Here is a 26,375-nt window from a genome sequence, read left to right on the forward strand (position 1 = left end):
ACAGGCCATATTCATTCAGACATCTTTGTCAACAATCTTGCTCTTTGTTCTTGGGGACTACTGCTTCCTCTATTTAATCATTTGCTCCAAGTTTCAGCTTCCGTCTTGGCATCTCTATGGACCTTCCTTTAACTGTTCTATGTGCAGGGGATATAGCAGTGGACAAGGAGACAGTGTCTCTGCTCTCATGAAGCTTGTAAACTTGTACATTGTAATCTAGTGGGGGAACAGATAAAAACCAGATCAATAAAGAAATAAACAACATTTGGTATATATACGTAACAAAATATCATTCAGCCTTAAAAAGGAAGGGAATTTGGGATGCCTGGGTGGCTCAGTGGTTGAGCATCTGCCTTTGGCTCAGGGCGTGAACCCAGAGTCCTGGGATCTAATCCCACATTGGGCTCCCTGCATGGAGCCTGCTTCTCCCTCTGCCTGTGTCTCTGCCTCTCTCTCTGTGTCTCTCATGAATAAATAAATAAAATCCTTTTTTTTTTAAAGAAGGGAATTTGATAATATGCTATAAAACGGAAGAACCTTGAGGACATTATGCTAAGTGAAATAAATCAATCACAGTAAGACAAATACTGCATGATTCCACTTATATGAGGCAACTAGGTTAAGCAAATTCATATAAACATGAAGTAGAATGGTGGTTGCCAGGGGCTGGGGAAAGGGGGAAAGGGAAGTTGTTATTCAATGAATATAGAGTTTCAGTTTCCCAAGATGAAAACATTCTAGAGATCTACTGTGCAACAATGTACATGTAGTTAACACTACTGTATATTCACTTAAAAATTGTTAAGATAGTAAAATTTATGTATTTCTTTACCATAATAAGTAACAGAAATTACTGAGTTAATCTCAGATAATTATAAGTCCTATTAAGAAAATAAAGCAGGATAACAACATAGAGTTACTTTGAGGCCCTCTGAGGGAGTGGCTTTTGAGCCTGAGACTGGAATGATGATGAGGATTAGTCATGAGAATCTGAAGGAATAGTTAAGCACAAAGGTCATGAGGCAGAAGCCAATCTGCTGTACATAAAGAAGAGGAGGGCAATTCAGAGGGCATGTACTGAACTTGCTGATGAAGGCAGACAGATTCTGTAGGGACTGGTGGGCTTTGGAAAGGAGATTTAGTTCATCTTCCTGTGCACCTCCCCTCTAGCAACCTTCAGTTTGTTCTCTACAGTTGAGTCTCTTTTATGTTTTGCCTCTCTCTCTTTTTTTCTTTCCTTATTTCACTTAGCATAATACCATCTAGCTCCATCCACATCATTGCTAATAGCAAGACTTCATTCTTTTTGATGGCCGAGTAATATATACCACCTCTTCTTTATCCATTCATCAGTCAATGGGCCTGTTCCACAACTTGGCTATTGTTGATAATGCTGCTGTAAACATTAGGGTGCATGCACCCCTTCGAATCTGTATTTTTGTATTCTTTGGGTAAATACCTAGTAGTGCAATTGTTGGGTCATAGGGTAGTTCTGTTTTTGACTTTTTTATGAATGAGGCACCTCCATACTGTTTTCTAGAGTGGCTGCACCAGTTTGCATTCCCACCAACAGTGCAAGAGGGTTCCCCTTTCTCTGTATCCTTGCCAACATCTATTGTTTCCTGTGTTATTAATTTTAACCATTCTGACAGGTGTGAGGGTGGTATCTCATTGTAGTTTGATTTGCATTTCCCTGATGATTCCCTGATGATTTTCATGTATCTGTTGCCCATCTGGATGTCTTCTTTGAAGAAATGTCTATTTATGCTTTCTGCCTATTTCTTAACAGGATTATTTATTTTTTGGGTATTGAGTTTGATAAATCCTTTATAGATTTTGGATACTAACCCTTTATCAGCTATGCCATTTGTAAATATCTTTTACCCTTCCATAGGCTGCCTTTTGGTTTTGTTGATTGTTTCCTTTGCTGTGCAGAAGCTGATTCACAGTTTTAAAAAAAGTCGGCTAGCTATAATAAGGAAACAGAGAGAGGTAAATATAGAAGCTGAAACACCAGTTAGAACACATTTTCACTGGAACACAAATGATGGTGACGTGGATAAGAGCTGGGAAGGAGTGAAGTTGTCGAATTGGGATCTATTTTGAGGTAATGACAAGTAGATTTGTAGATAGATTGGTTGTAGGGAATGTGTAAAGAATTAAGGATGTCTTCTATGCTTTTGGCTTAGACAAAAATAGAGGATAAAATTGAGAGAGAAACAGGCTTGGGTTTGAGGGAGTAAGAACTTCAAAGTTTAGTTTTAGCCCTGTTAGGTTTTGTTTTGTTTTAACATTGATACCAAGATATGATTCACATACCATAAAATTCACACTTTTAAAGTGTTCAATTCAAGGATTTTTTAGTATATTCACAGAGCCGGGCAATCACCATCACAATCTAAGTTTAGAATATTTTATCACTTCAAAAAGAAACCTGTATCTATTTTCCTGGCCCTAGGCAACCACTAACCTACTTTCTGTTTCTATAGATTTCTCCAGTCTTGGAATTTCATGTTAAGGAATGCTCCAACATGTAGTCTTTTATGGGTGCATTCTTTTATTTAACTTAATCTTATCCGTCAGGACTTTAATCCTTTTTAGTGCTAAATAATATTCCACCATAGAGATACACTGCACTTAGCTTATTCATTCATCAGCTTATGAACATTTGTTTCTTTTTTAATATTTTATTTATTTAATAAACACAGAAAGAGAGAGACACACATACACAGAGAGTGAAAGAAAGAGGCAGAGACACAGACAGAGGAAGAAGCAGGCTCCATGCAGGGAACTCGATGTGGGGCTCAATCCCAGAACCCCAGGATCACGCCTGGAGTTGAAGGCAAATGCTTAATCGCTGAGTCACCCAGAAGTCCCTGAACATTTGTTTCTACATTTTGGCTATTATGATTAATGCTGCTATGAACGTGTATAAATTTTTGTTTGGACATATATTTTCATTTCTCTTCAGAATATAACCAAGACTGGAATTGCTAGGTTATGTAGTAACTCTATGTCTATTTTGAGGAACTGCCAAACTATTTTTGAAAGTGGTCACACCATTTCACATTCCCATCAACAATGTATAAAGGTTCCAGTTCCACTACATCTATGTCAATCTCTGTTGTTGTCTTTTTTTCATTGTAGCCACCCTAGTGGGTTATAAAGTGGTATCTCATTATGGCTTAAGTCTGCATTTTCCTAAGTATTAATGATGTTGAGCATCTTTTCATGTGCTTATTGCCCATTTGTATATCTTTGGGGACCTGTCTCTTTACATCTTTTGCCCATTTTTAAGTTGGATTATTTGTTCCTTTTATTGTTGAGTTGTACTGCTTTTTATTGTTGAGTTGTACTGCTTTCAGATATAAAGCCTTTGTCAGATAATGATTTGCAAATGTTTTTTCCTTTTTTTGGACTGGATTTTCACTTTCATGATGGTATTGTTTGCAGGACGAACATTTTAAATTTTGGTATAGCCTAATTTATTTTCTTCTTTAGACACTTTTGCTTTTAGTGTCATATCTAAGAAATGGCCAGGTTAAATTTTAGTTACCTATTAGGCATCCAAATGGAGATAGCAGATAGGCAATTGCATAGGAGTCTGAACTTCAGAGGACAGTTTACACTGGATAGAAATTAGGGAGTAATCAGTGTATAGATAATATTTAAAATTCTGAGCCTTGATGGGATCACACAGAGAGAAAGAGAGAGAGTAGAAGCAGGCAAGTCATGAAGGACACAATTTATAATCATTACACATAGCATTGGGGTTCAGTGTGTGCCCCAGAGTACTGGGATAATCTACCAATAAAGAGAACCTAACCTAATAAATAAACACTAAGACTGCCCACATAGAGATAGGGCAGATATCTCCTTGGAAGAGCTTGTGAGATCACTTCTACTCTGTGGCCACTGTACTAAAATTGACTTTTTGGAATAAATTGGAATAGAATTTTCTCTATATGGTCTTACTTTTCTAGGAAGCTTCCGACAATGAGAGTACTCCTTCCTTATCAAGCTTCTGTATAAGGTGTGCATTCTGATCAAAGGGCAAACAAAATCCGCTCCAGCTCATGTAAGCTAACAAAAAAATTAGTGGAGAAAATCAGGTAGCTCACAGAATCCTTGTCATCAGGTCAAATTACCAGGAACTACATCCAGAACCTAGAAGCATGCTGCAGGACTTGCCTATGTGGGAATTGTTACTGTTACTACCACCACAACCCAGCTTTCTGATGCCAGGAACTGGACTTCTCTCAAATTGCTGTTGATACTAAGAACTTGACTTTATTGCAACTTCTGCTACTACTCCTTTAAAGCAAGATCCTCAGCTGCCACTTGTACCAGGAAAATAGATGTTCAACACTTCGCCTGTTCCCTCACACCGTTAATTGAAACCTCATATGCATGCACCTGCTGCTGGAACCGAGGTTATCTGCTTGCATCCTGGTTGCCTAGGATGGGGAAGGGGGAACGGGTTTTATGGATTTTCTCTTGGGAAGGTAAAGCTCACAGTGGAGAAACTTATAAAATGTAGAAGTTATTCAGAAGGTGTTAGGAGGGGCTCCTGGGTGATTCAGTTGGTTAAGCATCTGCCTTAGGCTCAGGTCATAATCTCAGGGTCCTGGGATCGAACTGAGCAGGGAGCCTGCTTCTCCCTCCCTCTCGTCCCCAACTCGTGCTCTCTGTCACTATGTCTGTCTCTGTCTCTCTCTCTCTCTCAAATAAATAAAATCTTTAAAAAAACAAACAACAAAAACCAAAAGGTGTTAGAAGGCCATGCATGAGAGGTGTTCCTAATAATGTGCCATGCATACCTAGCAATTACAGAATTCCACTATTACCTGTGAGGGTATGTGCTTTAGATAGCATGTAATTGATGATGGTTACTGTCAAAATCTTCCATTTTGAAGTGACAATTTCTCCACCTAAATATAACACAGGGTGAACTATATTTGTGAATTCACAAGTTTATTTACTATTTGCATTTCTTTTAGAACAGGACTCACAACTAGATGGTAAGCTGTTATATATACATATATATGTAGTGTTATAAACATTTTAATATACATGCATAATTCACTCATGTTACATTATTGAAAATTGATAATTTCTCTTCATAGGGAAAGAAATTTTATGATGTTATGCATTTAATGAGATCTCCGTGAGTAATTTTTGTCTGTGAGCTCTCAGACAAAGCGAAGTCACCATAAAGATATGGTATTTACTGTTAATTTATTATAAATCTTCAAAATAGCAACTTAGCGTGGCTTGAATAAGAAAAGAATTTTGCTTTGCTTAGCCATTGATTTTTTTTACTCAACTTTATTGAATTATGATTTACATAAAATTAAATAAACCCGTTTTTACATTGGTAAGATTTGGCAATATATGCACCTGAATAATCACCAGCCACAGTCAAGATAAAGAGCATGCCCCTGTGTAACATCCTTACCTCCCTAGCCCAATCAACCTGCTAATCTACTTTCAGTCACCACAGATATGGATTTTTTTTCAAGTTATCATGGCATAATTTATATACAAGATAATGCATTCATTTTAAATGTGCAGTTTGCTAGAGCTATTGATTTTCAAAAAGTAAAATTACTGTCTCTGTTTTGCTCTTGAATTCTCTTCCTAATCATTTGTTCATATAGGACAGCATTAAATGAATTCTCTTCTTTTTCTGTACACACAAACTCACGTGGCATCACTCCATACTTTCTGCACACAGCTATGTGATATCACAATATTGTTGATCTATAAACTGATCTGGAAAAATTGCTGATACAAGCCCAGGGAAAGCATATGTAAAACTAAGCTACTAATTTAGACCCAAGCTACTATCAGCACGCCCGTGAATCATAAGATCCCCAAAATATAGGTATTAGTGATGTTCCTAGCTAATCACTCTTACAACATTATTTTAAGGAAGTTGGAGTATGAATCATGAGTACACAAATGAATAAATAAGTATACACTGTTGGTGATTTAATGTTTGATGTGTGTGGGAGAGGCTGGTTAGAGTATATGTCATCCAAGGACTTTCACTAATGGTACAGTTCTAAAAAAGCTTATTTGAAGCTATTAGCATGTTTTGTGAGTTATTGATTTCTAAATGTCTTCCAGTTTGGCAAGAAAATCAGATATTAGGGGACAATGCCAGCTAACCCTTTTTATTAGGTAGGATGGATAATGGTTTAAGTATAGTCCAGCTCCCTGGATGGGAAATAAATGGAATTTTCCACAATATGGTGTCCCAGTTTGCATGTGAGTTACAGTAGCAAATGCTGTGAGAAAATTCTTATAGCTTAGAAATTTGAAACCCTTGAGAAAATTTTCAAAAGGGGATCCCGAACCATTTACAATTTGCAAATAGGTAAGAATAGCGATTGTACAATCAGTTAATAGCCATCATACAATCAATCACTTCTTTTTTTTTTAATTTTATTTATTTATTCATGAGAGACATAGAGAGAGAGGCAGAGACACAGGCAGAGGGAGAAGCAGGCTCCTTGCAGGGAGTCTGATGAGTTGAAGGCAGACGCTCAACCGCTGAGCCACCCAGGCGTCCCTTAGTCACTTCTTTTTAACAAATATGTTTTGTGAACATATTGTGCATAAAGCACCACTTAAGGCCACATTGATACACAGTGAAGGAAGGCTTCTGCTCTCAAGTTCCCACTTTAAACAGGCAGGAGAGAAAGAGCATTGAATAAACGATTGGAACATAGAGTGCTAAGTTCAATAGGAGAAATATGACTAGAGTGCCATGGCATCAGGGATAAAGAACACTGGATTTAGGCTGAAAGAATCAGAAATATCTTTCCCAAGGTGATGATACTTTTTGTTAAACCAAGGAGGACCAGCAGACATTAGCCTGACAGAGGAAACAGTCTGGCTGCCTTCCTAAGAAACTTCCTATTATTAAAAAGTCACATTATAACACATTGTACACTTCAATGCAGAGACAGGGAAGATCCTAGATTTTAGTGGAAGTTTGTTTTCTTCTGCAGAAATTTTTTTCTTTTTTTTAAAAAATATTTTATTTTATTATATATTCATGAAAGATACAGAGAGAGAGAGAGAGAGAGAGAGAGAGGCAGAGACACAGGCAGAGGGAGAAGCAGGCTCCATGCAGAGAGCCCGATGTGGGACCCCATCACAACCTGAGCTAAAGACAGGCACTCAAGCCCTGAGCCACCCAGGGATCCCCTCTTCTGCAGAAATTTCAATGATAAAGATATTTCTGTTGTTATAGGCTTGTTTTTTTTTTATTTTTTTGTATTACAAACAGCAACAAAAAAAAGCAAAATAAGAAAAATCAAAACTAAACATTTTCTCCTTTACCCTCTGGTCCATGCAGCCTCTGCTGAGTCCTGATGTATCAGGACTCCCATTTATCACAGGTGCCAAAGGTAATGAAGAGAGCCCAGGATTACAGGTCCAAAGGAAAATGTTGGTGGAGCATCTGGACATGTGATCAAAGTAGTGTTAATGTGTTTTGTCTGCATGAGTTTTTTTTTTTTTTTCTCCCTCTACTGGTGAGCTATTAATTCCCAGTAGAGACTGACCTATAACCAATAGTAGTTTACACAATACAAAGTAGGTTTTATAATTAATTGATTGCATTATATGATTCCTATGTATAGCAGCTTGTTCTGTTGGAGAAATGCCTGAAATTTGCTGTGATTGGAGCATAAGGTTATGTTGAGAGTGAGGCTGGACAAGTAGCCAGATTCTGGAGGGCTTTGTGTTCCAAGCTCAGGGATTTCAGGGACCATTGAGAGATAGTATAAGATTTAAATTTAGTAAAGCCCCTGCTCTGGTGGGTCGCAGTGTGAAATATGGATTGCTGCATTGGGGAGTGATGAGAGACCATTAAAAGGCTATTAGGATAATGAGGACCTGAAGTAAGGTAGTAGTAAAGCAAAGGGGAACAATTTAGAAAGATAAGGAACATTGAATGCTTTTACTTAGTGACAAACTGAATATAGGGAGTGAGTGTATTTGTGTATGAGGGACAGTGTGACTCTGTAGGGGGTGTCTAAATTAACTCCTGTTTTTCTGACTTAGGGCTCCCAGGTGAGACTGAGGGAGACAGGAGGAGAAGCAGGAACAGGATTTCTGGAGGGGAGCAGTGGAAGAGGATGGCTCATATATGAATCTACATATTATGGGACATCTAAAAGCAAGTACTCTATAGGCAGGCCTGAGAATCAAGAAATTGCATTACAGACACAGGATTTTAGAAAATAAAATTTTATCAAAATAAAACATACAGATAGTTAAAAACATCAAATCGTCTGTATAAAGAAAAATCATGATTATAGTGTAGCAGTTATCAATTTATTGCCTCTCATTTCCAAGTCCGCCCTCAATGCCTGCTCTGCCTTCATAGGCCTGGATCCTCTGAGCATTTTCCCCTTTGCAACAAGGACAACATTAAGCTTTCACATTAGAGGGTGCTGGAAGGGCACCTGAAGAGGAAGAGAGTTCTCTTACTGATTCCTGTGTGTTCCTTCAATCCGCTCCCGCAGATCGGATGGCTCCTGTCAGGGCCAGAGCTAAAAGCAGATGCAGCCTTCCCCAGCTCTGGGCTCTGGCAGAGGGCACAGCGTCTCCACCAGGCAGTGGCCCACAGCTTCCTAGGATGTCTCTTCTGGCAGCTTTGCAGCAAGTTGCTAGATTTGACGTCTCTCTGTAAATGACTTGCCTATGAATGGCTTTTCTGGCATCCCAGAGGGTGGATTTCCAGCCAGCTCCAGATGATGGATTTCCAGAAAATTCCATGGCATGGCACCGCAGTGACTCCTCTGTGGTCCAGTGAGAACAGCTGTGCCCTCTCGTGCCAGGTCTGGATCTCAGCTCTGTGGCATGCACTTCCCCTAAGTATCCTAGCTCAGTCCTAGCCACAGCAGCTGCTGCTCTTCTTCTCTGTTAGGCCTGTATTCTTCAGACTTCTCTTTAGTTCCTACTGGTCAATCTTTTGATACTTCAACCCTATGTTATAGTTAGTAGCACTTTTAACTTCCCAGCTTCAAATTACTGGGGTGTTTCTCCTGATTGGAGTCTGGCTGATATAATCGTTTTTTCTATGCCTCCACAGATCTAATGCCATTCTCTGGAAGCAATACTTATTATTCTTTGTTTTTATCATTTTTAAAATTTTTAAAAAAGATTTTTATTTATTCATAGAGACACAAAGAGAGAGGCAGAGACACAGGCAGAGGAAGAAGCAGGCTCCATGCAGAGAGCCTGATGCGGGACTCAATCCCAGGACTCCAGGATCACGCCCTGGGCTGCAGGCGGCGCTAAACCGCTGTGCCACCGGGGCTGCCCTAAATTTTTTTTTAAATAAGATTTTTATTTTTAAGTAATCTCCACAACTAGTGTGGCACTGGAACTCATGACCCCAAGATCAAGAGTCTAATGCTCCTCCAGCTGAGCCAGCCAACTGCTCCTGCTTTTACTATTTTAAATTATTTTTCATTTTAATTTTTCTGATTTCTTTTTGGCTGTTCTAAGATAAATGATGACTTAGTATATTTTTGTACTATCCACATCACTTCTGTTCCTTTCTCCCTTCTCTCATCCCTTCCTTCTCCCCTTGAAACTAATATCTCTCTAAGTTCCTCCACTGGTCACCCCGTAACTTCAAGTTACATACTTAATCCCTATTTCTTATTCTAGCACCTAAAGAAAACATATAAATATTTTTTGTCAATAACTTTGTAAGGTGAGAACATTATCACTTTCCTCCTTTGCTCCACATTTTTGCACCATTTTTGTCTCCCTATATGTATCAGCTCTGCTTCTATTTTCTTAATTGCTTTTATTTTTAATTTTTTAAGGGTTTTAACTTTTTTGTTTATTTATTTATTTATTTATTTATTTATTTATTTATTTATTTATTTATTTATGACACACAGAGAAAGGTAGAGACACAGGTAGAGGGAGAAGCAGACTCCTTCTGGGGAGTCTGATGCAGTACTCGATCCCAGGACCCTGAGATTACAATCTGAGCCAAAGGCAGACACTCAACCACTGAGCCACCCAGGTGCCCTAATTTTAACTTTTAAAAAGTTTGTATTGATTGATTGATTGATTGATTGTAATCTCTGTACCCATGGGGCTTGAACTCATAGCCCCAAGATGAAGAGTCTTACTCCGACTGAGCTTTCTGGGTGCCCCAGTTGGTTAAGTGTCTGACTCTTGATTTCAGCTCAGGTCATGATCTCAGAGGCTATTAGGATAATGAGATATTAGAGATCTTCAGATCTCTTAAGATTCTCTCTCACTCCCTCCTCTGCCCCCCCTTTAAATTTGATAAAATTTACATTCTAATCTACAAACTAGAATGAATCACAGAGATAAATTCTTTTTTTTTTTTTGTATCAACAAGTTTACTCCCTAGTGATAGAATACAAATTTTATACACAATACACTGGATTTGATATTACAGAATTTAACCTGTTATAAACTATCTTATGGTGTTACTCTGCTTATCTGTTCTAAGAGAAATTGTATTGCACCAACAGACCCCCCCTCCCTTTCCCATAGCATTGTTTTTACTATGTCTTTAAATAGTTTCTTTCCCTTAAACAGGGTGGAAAACCTGAAGTTTCCACCCAGGAAAACAGTGAACCCAAATTTCAGTTTCAGTATTTTTAAACACCAGAAATAGGTTCTGTGCAACTCAGATCTTTTACCTGAATACTATACAAGGTTACAGTGTTGACCAAAAGAAGACACAGGTTTCTCGTTAAACTTTTGTTTTAATGGGTCTCAAAATTCTGTGACAGATTTTTGGTCAAGTTGTTTCCATTAAAAAGTACTGATTTTAAAAACTAATAACTTGGGATCCCTGGGTGGCTCAGCAGGTTTAGCACCTGCCTTTGACCCAGGGCGTGATCCTAGAGTCCTGGGATCGAGTCCCACATCGGGCTCCCTGCATGGAGCCTGCTTCTCCCTCTGCCTATGTCTCTGCCTCTGCCTCTGTGTGTGTGTGTCTCTAATGAATAAATAAATAAAATATTTAAAAAAAAATAAAAAATAAAAAAATAAAAACTAATAACTTAAAACTGCCACACACACACACACACACACACACACACACACAAATGGTCCACAAAACATTCTCCTTTCCTTCTGAAGGTTTTACAAAGCATTGTTCTCATTAACCAGTCTTTTACTATTAAATGGCCAATTGACACAAACAGTTCTGAGATTGTGCCTCCACCACTGATTAAGTCTGGGGTGGCAGGTATTGGGGATAATATTCATTTAGCCTTCTGAGCTTTCTGGGCAGACTTGGTGATTTTGCCAGCTCCAGCTGCCTTCTTGTCCACTGCTTTGATGACACCCACAGCAACCGTCTGTCTCATGTCACAAACAGCAAAATGGCCCAGAGGAGGACAGTCAGAGAAGCTCTCAACACACATAGGTTTGCCAGGAACCATATCAACAATGGCAGCATCCCCAGATTTCCAGAACTTGGGACCATCTTCCAGCTTTTTTCCAGAATGACGATCTATCTTCTCCTTCAGTTCAGCAAACTTGCAAGCAATGTGAGGTGTGTGACAACCCAGCACAGGTGCATATCAGCACTGATTTGGCCTGGATGGTTCAGGATAATCACCTGAGCTGTGAAGCCAGCTGCTTCCACTGGTGGGTCATTTTTGCTGTCACCAGCCACCTTGCCACGACGAACATCTTTGACAGATACGTTCTAGACATTGAAGCCCACATTGTCTCCAGGAAGAGCCTCACTCAAAGCTTCATGGTGCATTTCAACAGACTTTACTTCAGTTGTAACGTTGACCGGAGCAGAGGTGACCACCATGCCAGGCTTAAGAACACCAGTCTCCACTGGACCCACTGGGACAGTACCAATACCACCAATTTTGAAGACATCCAGAGAGGCAAACGCAAGGGCTTATCAGTTGGATGAGTTGGTGGCAGGATGCAATCCAGAGCTCCAAGCAGTGCGGTTCCACTGGCGTTCCCATCTTTACGGGTGACTTTCCATCCCTTGAACCAAGGCATGTTAGCACTTGGCTCCAGCATGTTGTCACCATTCCAACCAGAAATTGGCACAAATGCTACTGTGTCCGGGTTGTAGCCAATTTGCTTAATGTAGGTGCTGAGTTCCTTAACGATTTCCTCATATCTTATCTGGCTGTGGGGTGGTTCAGTGGAATCCATTTCGTTAGCACCAACAATTCATTGTTTTACTCCCAGTGTGTAAGCCAGAAGGGCACGCTCACGGGTCTGCCCATTCTTGGAGATACCTGCTTCAGATTCACCAACACCAGCAGCACAATCAGGACAGCACAGTCAGCCTGAGATGTGCCTGTAATCATGTTTTTGATAAAGTCTCTGTGTCCTGGGGCATCAATGATGGTCACATAATACTTGCTGGTCTCGAATTTCCACAGGGAGATATCAATGGTGATACCATGTTCACGTTCAGCTTTCAGTTCATCCAAGACCCAGGCTACTTGAAGGAGCCTTTTCCCTTCTCAGCAGCCTCCTTCTCAAATCTTTTGATAGTTCTTTTGTCGATCCCACCACATTTGTAGATCGGATGGCCAGTAGCGATAGACGCCTGAATCTACATGTCCAATGATTACCATGTTGATGTGAGTCTTTTCCTTTCCCATTTTGGTTTAGGTTTAGCGGTGGTTTTCACAACACCTGTGTTCTGGTGGCAGGCCGTTGCCACATAGAGATAAATTCTTAACGTTGGAGGCCAACAAATAGCATTTATGATATTCCAAGCTGTTAAAAAATTGCTTAGTGAACCAAATAATGCACTGTAAGTTTACAGTGAGGATTTGGTGTCATCCAAAAAACAATAATCCCAGTAGAATTTTTTTGTCGTTTACTCAAACTCATGCTGTGTTTTTGTTAACTTCAAATTTAAGCTGCCTTTCTCCTATAGCTTTTTTTTGTTTCTTTTTCTCTTGTGTTGTTTTATCTCTTTATTTACTTGCATAATTAAGCAGAAATACATGCAGCCTTGAGTTTTTCAAGCCCTCATCCATACCATAGATTGTATTGAATTCTCTCCCCATCCCCTTTTCCTTAGAGGCCTCCCTCTTAGAGGTCTCTATTCTCCTTTGCTAGTTTTAAGATCTTTGTTTTCTATGCCTGCTATTTCTGGCTCATTGTGTTGGCTCCTATGCTGGATATTCTCCATTTGTCTCTCTGGATGCACTTTCCACCCTTCATCCTGAGGTATGCCCCAGGAGGGTGGTTTTATGGACTACAAAAATAAGCCCCCACCCTCACCCCTCTGGCTCCCAGTAGTTGTGTTTAAACAATGGAAGGCCTCATAATAGAAGGTGGGAGGAAGGTAAAATTGCGCTGTTTATTCCTATGGAAACCCCCCTGCTGAGCCATGTATGGGCAGTGGTTGAATTTCTCTACAGAGAATCACAGCTCCTACTAGGCTTAACAAGTATGAATAAAGCTTAGTGAGTATTCTTGCCCTTACACACCTAGGGATAGTAGTTGCTTCTCACTGTTCCTAGACTCAGGGTGGCTCCTTATTTCTGATTGGATTCCTCCTAACACTGACCACACCAGTGTAAATTATCTGTGTCTCTTTTAAAAAATATTTTATTTATTTACTCATGAGAGACACAGGCAGAGAGAAGCAGGCTCCATGCAGGGAGCCCGATGTGGGACTCAATTCCAGGACTCCAGGATCATGTCTTGGGCCAAAGGGAGGGGCTCAACCCCTGAGCCACCCAGGCATCCCAAATTATCTGTCTTAAGCTCTTTTTGATACTCATTTTGGGGTACTGTTTTGTATCTATGAGTAACCTGACTGATACATGCCCCCATGTCATTTTCTTCTTAGTAGATGAATATATGCATTCAGAGAAGAGATCAATACTTTTGCTTAACCTCCTGTTATGATTGGTAGTTGGGAGAATAGGTGAATCAGGATCAGAATATAGGTGATATTTGAAGCATGGAATAAGGATGAGATGACCCCAAATTATGTTTTGGAGCATAAGTTACATTTTTGCCTATCTGGTCAGGCCTATATTAACAATTTACCTTTAAGAAGTTAATCAGTGGGGATCCCTGGGTGGCGCAGCGGTTTGGCACCTGCCTTTGGGCCAGGGCGCGATCCTGGAGACCCGGGATCGAATCCCACATCGGGCTCCCGGTGCATGGAGCCTGCTTCTCCCTCTGCCTGTGTCTCTGCATCGCTCTCTCTCTGTGACTATAATAAAAAAAAAAAAAAAAAAAAAAGTTAATCAGTGGAATGTGAGCACATTTAGAGAATTTAGCTCAAACTGAGTATGTTAGGATTTTTTTTTAATCAACTTATTGATCTTGAATAAGACTAAGTAAATAACTGATTAGATAACTTTTCATTCATAAGTAGGGGAATTCTCTTTTTGGAGATTATAGGTTGATTGCTTGTCAGCTTTTTATATCTTCAAAGTGTATTATTACTATCAATAGAATAGAGCATAATGTCATTTATATTGGAGATTTTTAGCTGAAAATTTAATTATTGCATCAGCTGTAATTAATAACACACATAAATATACATATATTTTAAAGGGCAAGATATACACCAGAATTGCATTCTTATGGTTATTTTAGGGAAATAATAAGTAGAGTGGAATTTATGTATCTTGAGAAAAATGTAAGTGATATCAGAGACTTTATAGAGAAGGATAAGTTGGGACTCATCCTACCACTAAGTTAAGTGCATAGTCACAGTGGATTGCAGGATACACAAGACCGCTCTATCTGGTCTGAACTTTTACCCTCACTAGCCTGCCATGACATTGTTTTCCAACTCTCTCAAAATTCTCTTTATTCAAGTCATTAGTTTGGTTAGATAATCAAGTCATGGAGGGGAGGAGAGAGAACAGGTACAGTGTGGTGTGGTAACTACGCCAAAATCCTTGAGTCCATTGATAGGGGTTGAGATGGGGCACATAGGCTTATAATAAAACTGCTCCTTCCCTAACAGAAGCTAAGAGAGAGAATCTAAGAGAAGAATATTAGATTAGGACCATTTTACTTCTAACTTTTTATTCTCATTGTTAGGAAGCCCTAGAAATCCATTCCCCCTACCTATTAATATAGGGTATCAGCAGCATCTGTATCATATCTCCCTGGACTACTCTATTATCCCACTTATGTCTATTTATGTCAGCCTCCAAAGGAGTCTCCAGACATACAGGTCACCTCTCCTCTCCCACACTCTAATTCCCATTGCATTCCATATACTCCCGCTCTGTTCCTTTCCCTGCCTTTATCCAACTTCTAAAATTCTTCCACAGCACCCTTTGGAATTTGAGTTCTATTGGAAGTAAAACTCCTGTTCCTCAGCCTATTCTTTGAATATTCTCTTCATCTTGCTCTAAAAGAAACCTGGCTCCCTCCTGAAGTTTCTGCTTTCCTAACATCTGTCTCAAATGATGGCTGTTTTTTTTTTTTTCCATAGCTTTCTCACCACTGGGCCTGAGACTGAAGAAGGTCTTCTCCTGCACCTTATTGCTGTTTCTAGACCATTGTCCTTTTCCCCTACCTATGGCCTCTCAACATTGATTCTCATGCTGTCATATTAGATCTGTCATTGTCCCCTGTTATTGCCATCATTGACTGATTCTCCAGGCTTTTTCCCTTATTTTCTATGGTTTTACTTGTGGCTCATTTTTGCTTTCTCTAATATACTCATAATTCTTGCTAATTTTAATACGGACACAAAGAATCCTTCTAACATCCTGACCTGTTAGTTCCTTGAACTCTTCTTTAATGAACTTGTCTCCAGCCTAGTGTAGCCCCTTATTCTCATGGCTATATACTAGACGTTGTCATTAGTCTTAATTCCATAATTTTAATTTCTTTTTTTTTTTGCACTTTTTTATTTAAATTCTAGTTAACATATATTGTAATATTGGTTTTAGGAGTAGAATTTAGTGATTCATCACGTATAAATAATAGCCAGTGCTCATCATAACAAATGCCCTCTTTAATACCCACCCCCTATTTAGCCCATCTCCCACCTACTTCCCTCCATTGACCCTTTGTTTTTTCTCTATCATTGATAGTATCTTTTTTTTTTTAATGTTTATTTATTTATGGTAGTCACAGAGAGAGAAAGAGAGAGAGGCAGAGACACAGGCAGAGGGAGAAGCAGGCTCCATGCACCGGAAGCCCGATGTGGGATTCGATCCCGGGTCTCCAGGATCGCGCCCTGGGCCAAAGACAGGCGCCAAACCCCTGCGCCACCCAGGGATCCCTATCATTGATAGTATCTTATGGTTTGCTTCCCCCTCTCTCTTTTTTTTTTTTACCTTCCCATATGTTCATTTGTTTTGTTTCTTGAATTCCACAGATAAGTGAAATCTGTGGCTTAGCATAATACCCTCTAACTCCATCCACATTGTTGCTAATAGCAATATTTCATTCTTTTTGATGGAGGAGTAATATTCCATTGGGTATATATATCATCTCTTCTTTATCCATTCATCAATGGGCTCTTTCCATAATTTGGCTATTGTTGATAATACTTCTATATACTTTGGGGTGCATGCATCCCTTCAAATTTGTATTTTTGTATTCCTTGGGTAAATACTTCATAGTGCAATTGGTGGGTCATAGGGTAGTTCTATTTTTAACTACTGGAGGAACCTCCACACTATTTTCCAGAGAGGCTGCACCAGTTTGCATTACCACCAATAGTGCAAAAGATTCCCCTTTCTCCACATCTTTGTCAACTTCTGTTGTTTCTTGTGTTGTTAATTTTAGCTATTCTGACAGGTGTCAGGTGGTATTTCATTGTGGTTTTTATTTGTATTAACCCGATGGTAAGTGATGTTGAGAATCTTTTCATGTGTCTGTTGGCCATCTGGATGTCTTCTTTGGGAAAATGCCTATTCATGTCTTCTGCTCATTTCTTTGACTGGATTTTTTGATTTTTTTTTGGGTATTGAATTTGTCAAGTCCTTTACAGATTTTGAATACTAACCGTTCATCAGCTATGTCATTTGCAAATATCTTTTCCCCTTCCATAGGCTGTCTTTTAGTTTTGTTGATTATTTCCTTTGCTATGCAGAAGTCTTTTATCTTGATGAAGTCCCAATAGTTCATTTTTACTTTTGTTTCCCTAGTCCCTGGCAACATGTCTAGTAAGAATTCACTCTGGCTGAGGTCAGAGAGGTAGCTGCCCGTGTTCTTCCCTAGTATTTTCATGGTTTCCTGTCTCACATTTAGATCTTTCATCCATTTTGAATTCATTTTTGTGTATGGTGCAAGAAAATAGTCCAGTTTCATTCTTCCACATGTTGCTCTCCAGTTTTCCCAACACCATTTGTTGAGGAGACTGTCTTTTTTCCATGGATATTCTTTCCTGCTTTGTTGACAATTAGTTGACTATACAGTTGTGGGTCCATTTCTGGGTTTTCTATTTTGTTCTATTGATCTATGTGTCTATTTTTGTGCCAGTTCCATTCAGTCTTGATCACTACAACTTTGTAATAGAGCTTGAAGTCCAGAATCATGATGCCTCCAGCTTTGCTTTTCTTTTTCAGGATTTCTTTAAGCTATTTGAGGTCTTTTGTGGTTCCATACATATTTTAGGATTGTTTGTTCTAGCTCTGCGAAAAATTCTTGTAGTATTTTGATAAGAATTGCATTAAATGTATAAATTGCTTTGGGTAGTATAAATATTTTAACAATGTTTGTTCTTCCAATCCATGAACATGGGATTTTTTTCCATTTCTTTGTGTCCTCTTTAATTTCTTTCATCAGTTTTCTATAGTTTCCAGAGTATAGAGCTTTCACCATTTTGGGAGACTTAGTCTTAAGTACCTTATTATTTTTGGTGCCATTGTAAATGAGATTGATTCCTTTATTTCTTTTGCTGCTACTTCATTATTGGTGTATAGAAATGCAACAGATTTCTGTATGTTGATTTTATATCCTGCAATGTTGCTGAATTCATGTATTAGTACTAGCAATTTTTTTTTGTGCAGTCTTTTTGGTTTTCTACATAAAGTATCATGTCATCTGAAAATAGTGAAAGTTTGACTTCTTTGCCAATTTGGATGCCTTTTATTCTTTTTGTTGTCTGATTGCTGAGGCTAAGACTTCTAATATTATATTAAATAGTAATGGTGAGAGTGGACATTCCTGTCTTCTTCCTGACTGGGTAGAAAAAGCTTTCAGTTTTTCCCCATTAAGGATGATATTAACTGTGGTTTCATTCCTTTATCTTCCTCTTTTTTTTCTTTCTTTTTTTTTTTAATGTATTTTATTTATTCCTGAGAGAGAGAGAGGGGCAGAGACACAGGCAGAGAGAGAAGCAGGCTCTATGCAGTGAGCCAGATGTGGGACTCGATTCCGGGTCTCCAGGATCAGGCCCTGGGCTGAAGGCGGCACTAAACCGCTGAGCCACCAGGGCTTCCCTCTTTTTTTTTTTTTCTATACTCACCCAATGCTGTCATCTAATATCATGCCCATGGTTCCTAAGTCCAGACTTTTCTTCTGAACTCCAGATTCATATATACAACATTCTACAATACATCTTCATTTGGATGTCTATTGGACATCTAAAAATCATCATGTTAAAGCCTGAATTACTACTAATCCCCTGTCCTTTACTCATAGCCTTCCCATTTAGGTTGATGGCAATTCTGTCCTCAGGGTTAGTTACTCAGGCCAAAATTCTTGAAATTATCTTTGACTTCATTTTGCCTCAGTAGCTTATACCCAATTCATTAAGAGATCTTTTGGTTCTGCTTTCAAATATATCTAGGGCCCAGAGTCCTTACAATAGTCTCTGAGGCCCTTAGCACTCAGGCCTCTATGACCACCATGACCCACCCTCTCTTCTACCTTCCCATTCTATTCCATGAAAAAAGCCATGCTGGCTGGCCTTCTGGATGTCCTCCCAACATACCAGGCATCTTTCTCTTTAAGTGGCTTTTTTCAATTGTTATTTCTCTAGAGTTGTTTTCTCTCAGATGTTCAGCTGGTTTCTTTGGGTTTTTTTTTTGCTAAAATAATACCTTCCCAAGGAGATCTACTTCAAGTAACACCCTTATCCCCATACTTTCTACTTTCATAGTCTGCTATATATAGCTCAGATATGAGAACTTTTCCCTTAAAAAGCTTCCTCATTTTCATCTGTATTTTCCAAATCAAAGATTTGAAAAATGTATCAAGGGAATATATTTACTCTGAAATAATTTGTGTATGTGCCTTTTATACTTTTTTGAGTTTGTTTAGTAGAAATGGGATGTATCGCATACAATTGTAAAAAAAAAAAACTTTCTTGAAATGTAATAAAAATATCAATAATGCAACTTCTTAGAGACTTGGGCCCTATGGTAGCCACAAGAAGAGAAATGACTATTGTCCCACTAATAATAATTGTTAGGCAACTTTCCATATTTCAGCTACTATGAATAGCTAATATTTACTAAGTACCTAATAAATGTCAGGCATTGCTCTAAATGCTTTAAATATAACATGTTCTTAAGCCTTACAGGAATACTGTGAAGCAGAGCACTAATATATCTTTACCTGTGGCTTCATGGGGAAAGTATGAAGGCAGGGGGTGGACAAGTATGGAAGCAAGGGCATATGAGCTTGGCATTTGTCCTCCATTGCTCCTAATCTGTTCATCCTACCCTAAACTCTTACTGGAGAATCTGAAGAGATGATGAACCAAGAGAGAAGCAGACGGAGTTCACAGAAGTGGTCAGGGACAGAAGAAACAGGAAACATTGAGGCAGAAACCACAGAAAAAAATGGAGTGTTCCAGCAGGGTTAATGGCCTCCATTTTCTTTTGCCTTGAATAAATGTAAATATTCACCATAAATAAGTGGAAATGTCTCCTGAAGTTCTGGGACCAAGTTAAAGGCCCAGCACCAGGAGCCAAACAAGAACTATAGTGTCCAAAAATCTAATCAGAGTCATGGATGAACCAGGAATGCTGAAAAGGGAAAATGAGATTCAAAAGGGTTAGCCAACCAGGGTTCTGTTGAGCACAACTTTGCAATTGGAATCTGCATTTTCTGTCCAACACACTAAACCTTGCTTCTGTCAGATACTCAGCGCAGATGAGTAGACTGGAAGCTAGCAGCCTCGATTTCATGCTCATTGCTGATTCTTCTCCAATGTGGCAGGGATAAATGATGGAAACCAATGTGTTCATCTTTGACTCCCCTCTCTCAAGCTTCCCTATGTTCAGTTTTGTATGGAGATGCAAAGAGCTCCTGTGCTTTTTGTAACAATGGAAAGATCTGATGGCATCTTTTGATATCCAAAGTTGTGAGAGCAATGTTCCAATGCATAGTTTATCTTGACACTCTTCTGCCCTGTGGCTGTACTTGATGGGAAGGGGACCAGTGCTCTGGTAATAATTAATTAGTAACTGACTCATTCTGTAATTGGAAATGCATCAGGAGTCTGAGAATGATAATGCTGCCTCAAAGTCCTTTGTTTATGAAGTGTTTTATAATAATTTGAAAAATCTACCTGTTTTTACACAAACCTGTGAGGTAGGTTATTTTTACTGCCATTCTCATGATGAGAATGGGGAGCTTGGGTAACTCCTACAAGATCAAAAGAGAAGTTCTTGGCTTAGTCAGGATGAGAACTCACAGTCCTTGTTTCACCAGATTATTACCCTTTGAGTCACATAATTATAGTGACAAATGGAATGACCAGAGGTAATGTGTTAAGAGGTGAGGTAGCCATAGAAGTCCATTGATGCAAAAAGCTGAAAGGCAAAAGGGGCCATTATTCAGGCAACAAATATAGACTGTGCCATGCTTTTAATCCACCAAGGACAAGTGAAATAAATACATATTTGTTTTTTTTCATTGTTGTTATCTGTGTGGTCTCTATTGTCTGGACACTGACCTTGCTTTTAGGTTTGTCAAGAGACTCCACAGTACCTCTTATCATTGGTAGAAATGAAATAGGTAGGGCTTGATGTTCCTATGGTGTTCCAGGTTTTCACGCTTCATACTCACAGGGCAAATGGTGAGTGGATAATTAACTGATAAAAAAGATCAAAACACAAGTAGAGGTTTTAACAACGTCATTCTGCCTTTGCTTTTATTTTTCTTTTATTTTTTAAAGATTTTATTTATTTATTCATGAAAGACACACACAGAGAGAGAGGCAGAGACATAGGCAGAGGGAGAAGCAGGCTCCATGCAGGGAGCCCGATGTGGGACTTGATCCCAGGACTCCAGGATCAGGCTCTGAGCCGAAGGCAGCTGCTCAACCGCTGAGCCATCCAGGCATCCCTGCCTTTGTTTTTAGAATCTCGTGAAATAGATTGCTCTCTTGAGAAAGAAGGACATGGAGGGTGAGAACAAAAGAGACTAATGTATCATTTTACTTGTTTTCTCAATGTGATGATTAACAAGTGGAGGAGGTCTTTACAGATTAAGTATGTGAACCATAGACGAAGCTGGAGATGGAGTCAGAAGAAAAGCTCAGGCTTTATGATTCGGAGAAAGGAATTATTTTACTTGGATGTGACACTGGAGATTTAAAAGGAAGGTCCTCATTGTCCCATTTTATTTTTATTTATTTTATTTTATGAAAATATTATATTTATTTATTCATGAGAGACACAGAAAGAGGCAGAGACACAGGCAGAGGGAGAAGCAGGCTCCCAATGTGGAACTCGACCCCAGGACCCCGGGATCACGCCCTGAGCCAAAAGCAAATGGTCAACCACTGAGCCCTACCCAGGTGCCCTCATTGTCCCATTTTAATTGCCATGCTGTCCAGGAGTGATAAGAGTGAACAAAGGCAAGCACAGTGGTGAGCGCTCTGTGACAAAACAGATGGAAAGGATGTCCTTCTGAGTGCTGGCAAGAGCAGAGCTTGTGGACAGACATGGGTAGGACTAGCCTGTAACAGAGTAATAGTCCATTTAATGCATGTGTGGGAGAATAGGGAGACATTTCTTACCTCTGCATGTTGAGAATAAGAACAATTATAAGTAAGAGAAAGAATGAATGCCTAGTTAGTCTGGAAAAAGCCTTGGGAACCCAGTGTCAAGTCAAGATGGTGCAAGGGGAAAGTAGTTCAGCCTGCCCTCCTCCCCTTGGGTGGAAAATCATCTCTGAGACTATTCAAGAATAGTTGTTGGCCATTACAGAATTATTCCTGCACATCAGCAACAGAATAGTTTCATGGAGGGAGAGAAAATTGGCCCGGTTAGGTGGCCTCCTTTGTTCTCTTGCAGAGCCTTGTATCACCCATGTGCCGGGGCTTACAGTACAGTAGTTGTGTGTGTTCTTATCTTTATACCCCCACAGATGTAGGCTCTATGAGGAGAGTGGTCTTGTCTGCTTTTTCCTAGTGGTATGTCCAGTGCCTGACACATTGTGCTTGGCACTTAGTGGATTAAGTGGTTGTTAATGGTGCAAAGGAATGAATGTTGAATCAAGAAAAGGGCTTGTACAGATAGGAGAAAAAGTCAAATTTTGGTTCCCATATCTAATCATATTGGTATTCTTTTGAGAGACATACAGTGTGTAATTAAGACTCAGGCTGCCTAGTTTCTAAATATAGTTTTGTCATCTCCAGGATGTGCCATCCCATGATGTCCCCTAACTTTATCTGTGAATGGGGACAATTATACCCACTTATATCAGTGGATATACATCAGGGATACAAGTTTGGCTGAATGTATAGAAAAGCCAAATAAGAGTACCATTGATCCATGAACAACAATAGGAATAGGGTTGGTGCCCCTAACCCCCTGGTATTGTTCAAGCATTGATTTCAATATAAATAGGATAAAAGTTTATCTTTTACTACCTAATGAGAAGTTGCTTGAAAGAGAGGTAGTTCAGAGCTGTGTGCCATATCTATGAAATCATGACCAAGGCTCTTTCTCTCCATTTTTTAAGTCAGCTTTGGAGTGTGCCTTTTACTATGGTCACCTCATGGGTGCTGAAGCTCCAGCTACTGCATCTGCTCTCCAGATGGGAAAAAGGAGATGAATACAAGCAAACTTTACATGAGAGTGATTTGTCTCCCTTTAAGGATATTTCTCAGTCTTTTTTTTTTTTTTATTTATGATAGTCACAGAGAGAGAGAGAGAGAGAGAAGCAGAGACACAGGCAGAGGGAGAAGCAGGCTCCATGCACCGGGAGCCTGACGTGGGATTCGATCCTGGGTCTCCAGGATCGCGCCCTGGGCCAAAGGCAGGCGCCAAACCGCTGCGCCACCCAGGGATCCCTATTTCTCAGTCTTGACCAAAAACTTCCACTATATCTCATTGGCCAGAATGGTGTCACATGAACCCCTCCTCTGAATAGGAGTCTAGGAAATATGTCCTCTTTCTTTCAGCTGGGCATATTGCTGTTGCCAAAATAAAAAGGATTAGGCTGGTAAGAAAAAGTGGGGATTGGATATTGGATAGGAAGCTGTGTTGGAGTAGGTAAAGATACACATGATAGGTACTAAGGAAATGTTGCTGTACGCATACTTACATTAGGCTTGCAACTATAATTAAACATGTATATAAATATATAGAAATGGTAGAAATGTAGACTTGAACTTAAGATTTAGATGCTATTAATAAAAAAGAAGATATACCTTTTGGTTGGTTTCCCAGCACATGGATAATGATTAATGTTCACAGGGTATTTATTATAAATCTGGGTCTTTGTATGTATTCACTCATTTAACTCTTAACCATGACCCTGAGAAGTAGTGACAGCTATTATTTCACTTTGTGGATGAGGAAATCAAGAGTTACGTAGGATGCTACCACAACTATCAAGTGGTAGAGCTAGGTAAGATTTGAACTCAGACGATCTTTCAGAGTCTGTGCTCTTATTCACCAGTGTAAGCAAGAGAATGTCTTCCAATATAAGTGAATTTTTAGATATCTCTTTTTCTCTAAAAATTTCCTAGCTCCCTGGATGGAATAAGTTAACTCTAAAATCTTACAAATTCATTAAAACTTGTTGTGTCTCTGTGATACCATGTTCAAAATAAAGAATAAATAGCAGATGGTGATATCTGTTAGAATATAAACCCGATAAGGGAAAGACTGCCATTTTTCTGGCTGAAGGAAGTGCCTGATTTAGTGTCTCAAATATTGTGAAAGTACTTGGCAAATCACATTTGTTGGTGAAGCCCACACTTTGACTTTCCCAGCTATCAAGGCTCAATATATAAATATGCTGCAGTTTAAGAGCTTCCTTTACAGATGGAACTAACATTATCGTCTTTAGTCAAAATGAGACTATGCTGTTTGTAAAACCATTTCAAGCTGAATGATCCCCAACCAAACAGCTTGAAAGAAAAGGCACATATGATCAGATTGCAGGCAGACACACGCACACACACACACACACACACACACACACCTTTGTATATATTTTACATGTAGGTATTATAAGCACTCATGCTTATAAAGAAAAAATCGCCCGATTATTTTTAGAGCATCTGTCAGAAGAGGAGGACATTACCCAGGCACCCTTCCTTCCTCGAAGGAAGACACAGATGGTAAGTAGTGACTGACTATGAAGAAGTACCTGTATCTACACAACGTCAGGCAAACGAAGCCATGAGCCATTTCAGTGTTGGGGGAAGGCAGTTGAAATGCAAATACGAAAGAGAAGGAGGAGGTAGCAATTACAGGACTCACCAGCGACCAAATAATCATCAGTTATTAACCCTGAGTGAAAAGTCAGGAGCGAGGGGGCGGTTCTCACGCTGACAAACAATTGATTGGCAGTGGAAGTGGGTGTCTCTTGTAACTGCTCCTGATTGGCTGCTTTCACAGCCTTCCAAAGGGGAGGGGAGAAGAATCAGCAGGTGGGTTGACCACAACCAGTTCTTCAACTGGAGACAGGATACTATATCTACTCTAATTAATTCCAGGGGGTGGGTGGGTTCCTTATTCCCATTCTCCCCTCGGTTGAATTTTGCTAGTTTATGCCAATCACGTTGACCTTTCACTCTGCCCTCAAAGAAACCCCTCTGCCAGGCCTCTACCAGGCCTGGTGGCTACTGCTTTTAGACACACACACACTCAGGAATCACTGAGTATTTTCTCTTTTCCTGTGGACTTCATGGGTTTGGTGGTTGTTCTTTCTTCCTGTTTGAACATCTACTGTCACAAAAGTGACTATGAGGGCCAAATGAAGCCTACCAATTCCATGTGAGCCCTCTCTGGTACTCGTTGGCTGGTTCCTAAACTGTGATTGTTTCAGGGATGGTGGAGAGATCATTTGCTGCTCTTGGTGTGGGGAAACCCTATAATAAAAACAATCTCCAGAAAGAATATCACCTCTTGAAACATTATTAATACTGTTGTTATTGTTGAAATTATCAGAGCAATGATCTTAGGTAGAAAAACATCATGGAAGTATAGGAAATCAACTGCCTTTTGATTTCAGTAGAGAAGAGAAACATTTTTTATCTTGTTACTGTGTCATTGCTTTGTAGTTTTTGAAAACGTGTGTAATTTCCATGAGAATGCATCTTTTCCTAAGGCTAGGAGAGATGAATGAGGACAAGAGGGCAGTGATAACTATTTGTTCCTTCCTTTTTTTTTTTTTTTTTTGTTCCTTCCTTTTAATGGAAGTTTTACTTGGTATGGGTTTGTTTTTTTTTGTTTTTGCTTTTTGGTATGTTTTGTTAAAACTTTGTAAAAGATGTACACTAATGTTTGGAATTTTAAAAACATCTGCTTTTTAAACTCTTTGTAAAAATTTATTTTCATGACATTGGAGTTTTTGCTTGAGCAAGATTATTCAAGTATATTTCCATAGTGACAGGATAAAATGTATTGAATAGGTTGTTAAATCGGATTATTCTGATTATTAAAGGAAAATAGCTACTTATGTTTTTTTTTTTTTTTTGGCATTCCGATTTTTAGTATCTTTTTTCCCTTTAGAAATACCCATACTTCATGAATTTGGATGATAGAAATTGGCAATATGTCATAGTTTAGGAGTAGAATTCTTCTAGACTGGTCTTAAATCAATGGTAGAGCAAATAGGTTGAGAAAACAAGGTTGTAGAAAGTATGTCTCAAAAACTAATGAAAATATAGTTTTTAACTATTCACTCATTGTCTACCCAGACGTAATTTGGAAACATATTTGCATTAAACAACTCGGTGGTTACAAGGCTTTTCTACCTCTCACCTACTAATGAGGGACATTTTATTCATCAAATATGTATTGACAATCTGTCTTGTCCCACCACCTGTGATTGGCATGAAAGATAGCAGAATGAATCAGAGAGATCTCCATCTTCGGAGAACTCAAGAGTCTAGTGACATGACCTATAGGAAATAAGTCACAATAAAAGTAGTTAATGTTCTTGTATGT

The 26,375-nt window shown here is 39.2% G+C and overlaps 1 long non-coding RNA gene across 1 annotated transcript in view; it reads left to right on the top strand.

Annotated features, from left to right (window-relative positions):
* Positions 1-2,041: 2,041 nt before the first annotated feature.
* Positions 2,042-26,375, top strand: part of LOC140624010 (uncharacterized) — a 63,260-nt gene continuing 38,926 nt past the window's right edge. Inside the window, exon 1 of the long non-coding RNA XR_012023567.1 lies at positions 2,042-2,107. This is a non-coding gene — a long non-coding RNA (uncharacterized lncRNA). The remainder of the gene's footprint in view (positions 2,108-26,375) is intronic.

Source organism: Canis lupus, chromosome 33, assembly GCF_048164855.1.
Source record: "Canis lupus baileyi chromosome 33, mCanLup2.hap1, whole genome shotgun sequence".
NCBI lineage: Eukaryota > Metazoa > Chordata > Mammalia > Carnivora > Canidae > Canis > Canis lupus.